At 39.9% G+C, this 10051-nt stretch overlaps 1 long non-coding RNA gene across 4 annotated transcripts; it reads left to right on the forward strand.

Moving 5' to 3' along the window:
- Positions 1-244: 244 nt before the first annotated feature.
- Positions 245-9753, forward strand: LOC127531657 (uncharacterized). Of its 4 annotated transcripts, none has more exons than XR_007938791.1 (6): positions 245-551; positions 2182-2295; positions 2771-2875; positions 3756-5724; positions 7513-7817; positions 9721-9753. It is a non-coding gene; the product is annotated as an uncharacterized LOC127531657 (long non-coding RNA). The 4 variants fall into 4 exon arrangements; XR_007938793.1 differs by having other exon boundaries at positions 253-551; positions 3756-3860; XR_007938794.1 differs by lacking the exon at positions 3756-5724 and having other exon boundaries at positions 256-551.
- Positions 9754-10051: the final 298 nt, after the last annotated feature.

Genomic DNA, 10051 nt, shown 5'->3' on the forward strand with positions numbered 1-10051 from the left:
ATAACAGTGTATTTTATGTAAACTAGTAATCTTTAGGATAAAATTCATCAGTTTGTTTCATAAACATCTCAGCAATAAAACTTAGATCTGGTTAAAGTGTGTTTGTAGCCGTTTACGAATTTATTTTAAAACTTTCCTAAACATTTCCTACTTTTACTTTTCACTTTAATATGACAAGAAGATGTTCAGAGACAGGAAGGAGGAGGCGTTCATCCATAGCAACCTGTTTCTAGGGCGAGGGAGACGGTTGTCACGGCAACAGTCGGCAAGGGAGTGCGATGCTGGGACAGAGGGGGTGGAAGGAGAGAGAGAGTTAATGAAAGATCTCTCTCTCTCTCTTTGCGAGCTGAGCTTCATTTGAATTTTAGATTCTAATAAATTATTAAGAGACTCCGCCGCTGAGGCTACAGGAGACGAAGATGAGGAGGAGGAAGATGAAGGATGCTGCGACGACAGAAAAGCAAAATGAAAACCTGAAGGTGTGAAATGTGCGCGGGAGTGAAGAGTGGAGGCCGGACGGAGACGAACGGAGGCGTCTCAGGAAGGAAAAGGTGGAAAAGTAATGAGAGTACAAAGGGGGAGGCGGAGTGTCATAATGCAGCTGAAAGGGGGAGGAGGGGGAGGAGATGAAGACAATAAGAGGAGAGAGAAGCTACGTGGCTGGAAAGAGCCCAGGAGCTCTTTCATTTCCAGGAAATTAACTCTCAGTTAGAAGAAGAGACGTCCTGATGTGATCTCAGAGATTGGAGGCTTTTTTTAAACTGATGGGTTTCAAATCTGCTGCTTTGTTTATCGCTGCACTGAGAAAGAGAGAGCACAGTTTGTGTGGCTGTACGATAGGAACTGTAATTTAGAAAAGCTTTATTAACCCTCATGTCATCCTGCGGATCAAAATTAACCCAGCTTAAAGTTTGAAAATTTTGCAGATTTGAAAGAAAAAGCATGTCTGCTTTCACAAATAGTAATTTAGTTGAGGGTTTGTTTTTTTTTGCACCATTTGAAACATACATAACGTGGAATAAAACCTCCACCTGCTTCTCTTAAGACAATTTTGTCAAATTGATTATGAATTTTCAGCATTTAAAAAGACTTTATTCATAGTAAATTTATCTTTAATTTAATTCACAATTTCTAATCTCCAACTCTAATTTTTTATGTAAGAATTCTTAGTTTTTATGTTGAAATTTACTTGCAATGTCACAGTTTTAAATTTGTGGCTCATAACTACATTTTTGTAGCCTAGCCGCGCTAGACAACCCACGGCAACTAATTTAATTCTCTGCCAGGGTGGGTCTAGTTACCCTCCATAAGGCTCGAGGCTGGATTCTTCTAAAACTGGCCGACGAATCACCATGAAGTGTAGAGTCAGAAGGCAGGCATAACGAAGTGATGACAGAGGCGCGACGATTCTGACAGAAACAACCGGAAACAACTCGCCTAGCTGCGCTAGACAACCCACGGCAACAAATTTAATTCTCTGCCAGGGTCGACAACAAAAACAACAACAGTCGTTGAGCTCCATTAGCACCGACTCTGAATAATCTTTCTGCTAACATGTCTGTAATGGACTTGAGCTTCACCCATTGACTGTATAAATAAGGCTTCAACGAACTACCGCATCCTCTTATTTCCGGCGCTCTAGGAGCCTATTCGTTGCGCTGATTGGTTGTATACCTACCCAATTGCTGTAGAGTGATTTGATAGACAACCTTTTAGCCCGCTTCCCTCGCTGTCGAGCGTGCCTAGACCCTTGCGTCTTCAGAGCATGGGTCTAGCGCGGCTAGGCTAACATTTTTGCGTTCCTTGTCATAATTTCAATGTCTTCTTGTCATTTTTAATATCTACAGCGTTATGGTAATACAGCTAGTTATTCTACATTCATGTGATTTATAAAAATGCTATTTCATATTTGTTGATGTTATTTATAGTTCTAAAGAGACGGTTTCTTACTAGCAGAGAGTAAAGCAGATGGTGCCTCTTTCCATCCAGCTGCAGATTTCTGGTGTTTCATTTCCAGCTCGTCTTCTTCCCTCACAGCAGCTCTTTGTACAAACTGTCAGAGAAACAGAAAGAATGTTAAATAATTTACAGGTAAAAATGGACAAGCACGAACAGAACACAGCAAACAGAGCAGCTGTCTGTTGTGAAGATAATTAACGCCCACACTGTTTGTTCTTTCAGATCAAGTTGTGACATCTCAACATAATCCAGCTGCCCAAAAAGAGCTCAAAGTTTTATTAGCAGTCGATTTCCAAACAGATGAAGCTTCTGGAAGACACCCAGCTTTCCCGTGAGGTAAGTCGACCCTTTAAGGCGTCTTCTTCATGAGTCAGAGTGAAATAAAAAGTTTCATAAACCTGGGAATGAAGTAATTAAAACCTCAGAGAGAATCTAACTTTAACTGGATGATCAGAGAGAAGCATTTCCAATTCAAGGACACATTCAGTACATTAGAAGTAAAGTATTCACCATCTTTGAAGTTTCTCCTTGAATGGCATCAACATTGTTTATGGTCAGTTTCATTTGTTTTTGTTTTTTTTTTGCATGTCAAACTGAATAACTGATGGAACGCTTCACATCATGATGCTAAGAGTAAAACCTAGTGTTGATGTATTTCAACTTTTCAGCACCAAAACCCCCAAACAACAGACAGGTGACCTTTAACTTTCCATGGAGAAGGTTAAATTGAACCACAATTGAATTATTTTTGTAAGTCTAGCTACAAAAGAATGGAGTTTCAAATTGTTTTGAAATGTTATTTGATTTCTAGAACACTTCTCACAACCACCGTTTGTCGTGTTGTGAACCTCAACCTCCTCTTCATGGAACCAGTGAAGTCTCTGAGCAAGAACTGAACATAGAATTAAATATTAAGGTAATTTCGTCTGCTGCTCTTTGACAAATATGAATTATTCATCCTGAACCAGCCCCGAAACTCTGAAATAACCATTTCTGAAGAATAAAAACTGAACGCCTTATTCCTTAACGAACTCTGTGGCTCAGTATGAGGCTGCAGCAAAGACAGTCAGATCCGGACGGAAACAACACTGAACGTTTGAAATATTTATGCGTCTCTGGGTTTAAAACATGTTCCTGCTCTTGTTTCCAAGTCCTCTCCTCAAGTCTTCATCCACCTGAGGAGACGACTTTCAGTTTGAATTCTTGACTAGTGGTCAGAAAAGTGTTTATTGATTCCACAGTGGCCTCTGATCAACAACATCAGATCAGCTGTCAGGTGAACGTTGGTGCCACATTTGAGGACATTCCCTTCATAAGTTTAACAGATACGAGAGTCAGCTGGGATAGGCTCCAGCACCCCCCGCGACCCTAGTGAGGATAAAGTGGTGTATAGAGAATGGATGGATGTCTGATTCCAGACAGAAAGATGTGACTCATACTTCGGATTAATGTTTAATACTCTAAAACATCCTGTATCATCAGCTTCTGAGAAAGGAAAAGATGAAGCACATTTCCTTCCGTTAGCCATCTATGCTGCGGATGTTGATATCCAGCTCAGGCTCATAAGTGTCAGTCATGCTGGCTGAGATGATCAGACCATCTCCCTCGTAAGTCAGAGGATAACCAGCACGGCGTCTGACAAACTCTGTCTCTGTGTTGTAGTACATTTTAGAAAACAGACTGTATTCACAGAGTTGTTTCTTGTCAAAGAGTCCCACTGCATAAAGGTTATAGAAGAATTCGAAGCTGTAAGGATTGGAGAACATGACAGCCATCTTCTTGTCGACTCTTTGTAGATTGGTTGTAGAGCTCGAAGGTGAAGACACCCACAGCTCCACAGGCTGTATGAGGAGTCTTTGTGAACAGAGCAGAACCTTCTTCAGATGGTCCAATTGTTGATGGTAAAGTATTTTGACAGCGTCCACTATAAAGGTACACCCTGTCAGAGAAACAACTAGAAACCTGAAGACTTAAACCTCTGGCTACAGCTGTCAAAGAAACCTACACTCAGTTTACCTCAGTTACAGTCAAAATATTCAATTGCTACAGTGTTTTACATCAACATGAGCTGAGAGGATCCATGAAGAAGGAAGTTCATCTTCTAGAAGAACCTTAAAGCTCCACTCAAGTTTGATCACATGGACAAAGAAAAGGTCTTCTGGAGGATAGTTCTGTGGTCAGGTGGAAGGTGGAACAAAAACTGAGCAGAAATCTGTTTGGAGGAGAGAAGGTGAGGCCTTTAACCCCAAGAACACCAAACCTACCATCAAGCATGGAGGTGGCAGTATCATGCTCTGTGGAACTGGAGCTTTACATAAAGTAAATGGAACAATGAAGAAGGAGGATTACCTCCACGTTCTTCAGGAAAACCTAAAATCATCAGCAGAGGGCTGATCTTGGACACAGTTGAATGTTTCAACAAGACAATAGACCCAAACCCACATCAGAATGAAGGTTCTAGACTGGTCTGCACAAAGTTATGACTTAAACCATCAAGAACCTGAAGAAACAAGTCTGAATCAGAAAGACCAAATTTAGTTGAACTACACCAACTCTAGAGGGTCAAAGATAAACCAGAAGCTTGTGGATGGAAGCCAGAAGAACCAAACTGCGGAGAAAAAGGACAAATATAACCAAATATTAGCACTGCTGTTTGTAATTTTATGATCCAGCAGATTTTGTCATTTTTCTGAAAGACCTTTAATAAATCTATGAAAATCCATGATTGTTTAGAAAACTCAAAGTAATAGAAGTAATCAGAAATACTGTCATGAAACAATGTTCATTTACTTTTGTTCACAACTGTGTAGAAACTCCACAAAAACAGCTTGACCATGCTATCAAAAACAATCCAAAGTAGTTTAAATCAATCCACTGGACTTTAAGAAAGTTCCTTGAAGACGTTTCACCTCTCATCCAAGAGGCTTCTTCAGTTCTGGTGGTGGTTGGTGTTGCCTCAGCTTTTAAACCTGTGTGAGGTGTGTCCAGGGCTATTATTCCAACGACCAATACCAAAACTCATCTGACTACTCAACGATAGTCGTTGTGAGTATCGGTGGGGGTCGTTGATACTCACAACGACCATTGTTGAGTAGTGAGGCAACACCAGTCACCACCAGAACTGAAGAAGCCTCTTGGATGAGAGGTGAAACGTCTTCAAGGAACTTTCTTAAAGTCCAGTGGATTGATTTAAACTACTCTGGATAACCATGACCTGGATGAATGAGAACCTACACAGATATCAAAAACAATGTGCTTCACATTATGATGCTGCCTCACACCATGATTAACGCTTCTGTTCTTTCTATTATTTAACAAAAAAAGGGACAAAACTGGTTCAGTTTCCAGTGAAGCATTAGTTATATCTAATTTGCATCAAACATAAGACATTGTGATGGTAAAATAGAAATAATTTTAGGACTGAAAATAATAAAGCAACATAATAAAGCGATTCACCATCAGGAAAGTAAAAGTTGAGCAGTGAGTTTAAAATCATGTCCTGAAGCAAAGAAATGAAGTTTTGTTTCTGTTGGGACAATCTTTCATTCCAGGACGAGTCTGAACCTGAAACCAGTGTAGACCCAGATCACTGCAGCTTCAAAGAATCAAACAGAAGCTGAGAGTTCAGCAACACACAAAGCTGCTGCGAGTTTGGATTTAAGCTTCTGGAGGAGATAAAAGTCGGTTTAAACGATGAGTTTCTTCTCAGCTGTGAATATCGATTCATTTTCACCTGGATTCATATTTTCTGCTTCATTTCTGCAGGTGAGTTTCAGTTCTGTCAGTTTGTTCATTTAGGAGTCATGGTGGACAAACCTGGAGTAATGTTTTAACCATTTCGAGGTAAAGCATTTTGGACAGACTTCAACCAATTCTGGACAATGTTTGAGTGATTTTGGACAAATTTAGAGCAATCATGGACAAGTTTGAGTTAGTTTGGACAAACTTAAGTCCTAGTTGAAAGTCAGTTTGGTGAATTTTAGAGGAACTTCAGACAAATTTCTGTCAATTTGACCATTTATAAGTCATGGTGGTGGACTAATCTTGAGTAATGCTTTGATCATTTTGAGTAATTTTTGAAATATTTGGATTCATTTTGGACAGATTTTAACCAACTTTAGACATCATGAGACATTGTGGACAAAGTCTGAGTGATTAATGACACATTCAGAGTCAAATTTCTGTTTCATTTCGATCATTTATGAATCATGGTGGACATGCTTGAATCATTTTGAGTAATTTTTAGACAGATTTCAACCAATTCTGGACAATGTTTGAATTGTTACGACCCCCAAAAGGAGATCAACATATTTAGAGAAGGGACACAGGAGAACAAGTAAGGGATCAAACAATAGTTTATTGTAAAGTTTTAAACTCCTTCTTTTCGCTTCTTCGTTCTGTGAAAGATGGTTTTCATTAGCAAATATTAAATAGTTTGTTGTCCAGAACAGAAGAACAAGGATCCCTTTACCACCTGTGCCCCAAAACAAAAAGAAATCCCAAAGTTCAAACAAAAGTTGGCCCAGGAGCGCCAGCCAAACATAACAAAAGGACGTGGTCCCCGGCCAACTGCTACGCAGTCGTAGGAGCAGTTTCCACGTCCAAACTAAGGAAAAAACCCAAACTAAACCCATCAAAAGAACACACGAAAACATGACTAATGGTCACCCCCTGGGCAAAACAAACAAAGTGCAAAGAAAAGAAACAAAAGCTAACCGGCTGTCATGGCGTGGCCAAAGCCATGCGGCCAGATCTTCAGAGCGAGGAACACATCAGGTGTGCAGCGAGCTCCGCACCTGCAGTGAGTGAGGAGGGAATGAGAGAGAGGCAGCCACCAGGCGAGGCGAAGCGAAGCGAGGCTCTCTATGGCCTGGGAACAGCCCCCTTTTAAAGGGCAGCTGCGCCAATTAAATTATGTGCCCCCAAGTGGCCCCAAGCACATAACAGAATGATTGTGGACAATGTAGAGCAATTTTGAACAAGGATTTAGTCATATTTGACAATTTTTAAAAAAATTTGGATAAGATGAAAGTCAAATTGGAGAAGTTTTGAGTAATTCGGGACAAATTTTTTTGTTATTTTGACCACTTGACTATTAAGAATCATCCATGGTAGACAAATCTTGAGAAATGTTTTGAACATTTTGAGTAATTTTGTACATATTTGGATTCATTATGGACTGATTTAACCAACTCTGGGCAATGTTTGCATGATTTTGAACAACTTTTAAGTCATGTTTATCAAACCTATGTCATTGTGGACAAGTTGAAAGTGAATTTGGGTGACGTTTTAGTCATTCAGCATCACGTTTTTGCAGCTTGGACACATTTTAAGCCCCCTGTGAGGAGACTGTGTGACAAAAAAGGTCCGAACTGCTTTAAATGCAAGAGGCTAAAATTTATTTTAAATAGTAAAACTGCTTTTAGAAAAAACAAATCAACTGTAGCCCAGAATTAGACTGAAGATGCTGATTATTGGAGTAAAATGTGACATAAACTGGACCAGTGAAGAAGAGATTTTTTGCATTTAAAGCCGTTTTTCTGTCTCTGACAGTTCGTCCAGATGTGCAGCTGTGGGTGACGTCATCCCTGACGACCAGCTGTGGAGAAAACGTGACTCTGAACTGTTACGTCAAATCATCGAGTCAGTTGGAAATAAAACATCTGTCCTGGGTGGCTGGAAATGAAGCTGTATATACGAAAAACCAGAGTCCGGCTGTGAAAGCACAAAGAACGACTCGACTCACCGACTGACTCTGAGACTCTCCAACATCTGGCCCGTCGACGCCCGAAACTACAGCTGCAAATTGCGCAGCAACATGGACAGGATGTCTAAAACCACCAGCGTTACTGTGACCGGTGAGCTCAACAAGTTACACCTGGAAAACCTGAGACATTTACTAGATCTGCAAAATACAGGAAAATAACCTTTAAACAAGCTGTATTTACAAAGATTTATATTTTTCAAACAAATTTTAGACAAATTTAGACAAATTTTGAACAATGTTTCATGTTAATTCAGTAATTATGTGTTAAAAAGATGTAGTATTTCATTTTTGGGTGCAAAAAGTCATATTTCAGATCCAAAATGTCTGTTTTCGTGTAATATTGAATTTTTCAGGTACATGTAATTTTTTTTTCAGATTTTCTGTAGTGGTTTATATTTCACTTTCTTGATGAATTATTCCATTTTCATGTGTAATATTTAAATTTTCAGGTGCAATATTTCATTTTTTACACGTAGCATTTCATTTAATGTTCAATATTTCATTTTTAAGATGCCAATACAAAACTTTCATGTGTAATATTTCAATTTTTAGGTGCAATATTCAAGTTTTGAAGCATCATACTTTCCTTTTTTATAGGTGCAACATTAATTTTTCATGCACAATATTCTGTTTTAGATCAATATCATGTTAATGTGAATCGTGTGTAATATTTTACAAAACAACTTCACTGTTTCAGATTTGTTACTTTTCTATTCTAGTCGTATTTCAAGTCATTTATTTTTATTTTCAGTAATCTACAGTGGTGGAAAAAAGTTTTTGGACACCCCAAACATTGCATTAAGAATCACACTTCAGCTGCAGTTCTTTTAGTACGATCACATCCATGATACTAAACAAATCCTAAAAGAAACTTAGAGCAATCATGGACAAGTTTAGAGCAATTCAGCAGAGACTTAAGTCCTCGTTGAAAGTGAATTTGGTGAAGTTTAGAGTAATTTTGGACACATTTCTGTCATGTTGACCCTTTATGAATCATGGTGGACAAATTTTGAGTCATGTTTAGAGTAATTTTGCACGATTTGGCTCAAAATCGTGCAAAATTAAAAATTGATTGATTCCATAAAAATAAGTAATTCTGATAGCCTAGCCGCGCTAGACCCATGTTCTGAAGGCACAAGGGTCTAGGACCACTCGACAGAGAGGGAGGCGCGCTAAAAGGTTGTCTTTCAAATCACTCTGCAGCAATTGGGTAGGTATACAACCAATCAGTGCAATGAATAGGCTGACGTAGTTCCTAGAGCGCCGGCGGATTGTGGCTAAGTCCCATTAGCTTCCCAACCAACGGAGCCACTGGTATATTAAGGATTTGCCATATCCCGTCGGCATAAGTCCAAATACGTCTTTCTTCTCAATTGAAACACTTCAGTGCCGTCCTTTGTTTATCTTTCAAGTTGAATTTTAGCTTCAAATCTTTAAGGGCTGTGGCCAAAGCCGAGTCCAAGATAACTGTTTATTGTGCGCCCGGTTGTTTCTGTCAGAATCGTTGTGCCTCTGTCATCACTTAGTTACGCCCGCCTTCTGACTCTACACTTCATGGTGATTGGTCCGGCCAGTTTTAGGAGAATCCAGCCTCGAGCCTTATGGAGGGTAACTAGACCCACCCTGGCAGAGAATAAATTGGTTGCTGTGGGTTGTCTAGCGCAGCTAGGCTATAATTCTGAGGTATTTTGGGTAGAATTTAGCTTTTGTAATTTTTCTTGTAAATAATAAACAAAAAACTATCATTTGCCTGTGTGTCTGTCTAATGCAGCCACGCCTTTTTAAACACAAAAAAGATTTTTTCCACAAATATTTTCATGATAATATTTGAGATGGTGTTCAATTTTAAGGGTGTCTGAAAGCTTTCCACCACCGTATGTCTGGCTTTCTTTAAATCCACTCATTTATTCTGACATCCTCTGTGTTCTGAGGATTATCTGATCATCTGAACTTCCTGCAGGATGATTAAATTCTGTCTTATCTGATCCTGACAGAGTGTTCTGGTCACCCGGGCTCCCTCGGTGAATTCAATCCCACGCCCAGTGCTCATTCAGCGGCTTCTATCCCAGCGGTTCGGTTCACTGGTTCAAGGGAGACGACAACCTTGACGGATTCCACCACCACAGAAGAAGAAAAGGACCAACGAGACTCTACAACGTCTGGAGCGTGATGGACCTGCAGGAAGTGAAGCCGCCTTTGAACTGCTCGCTGTGGATTCCTGCTCTGGGAAAATACGTTTCTCAGCAGCCGCTGAAAGATTCTGCAGCCGGTTTGGTCCAACTGCGGTGGTTCTGTCTGCTGACCGGATCCATCCTGGCCACATCT

Source organism: Acanthochromis polyacanthus, chromosome 21 (assembly GCF_021347895.1).
Source record: "Acanthochromis polyacanthus isolate Apoly-LR-REF ecotype Palm Island chromosome 21, KAUST_Apoly_ChrSc, whole genome shotgun sequence".
Lineage (NCBI taxonomy): Eukaryota > Metazoa > Chordata > Actinopteri > Pomacentridae > Acanthochromis > Acanthochromis polyacanthus.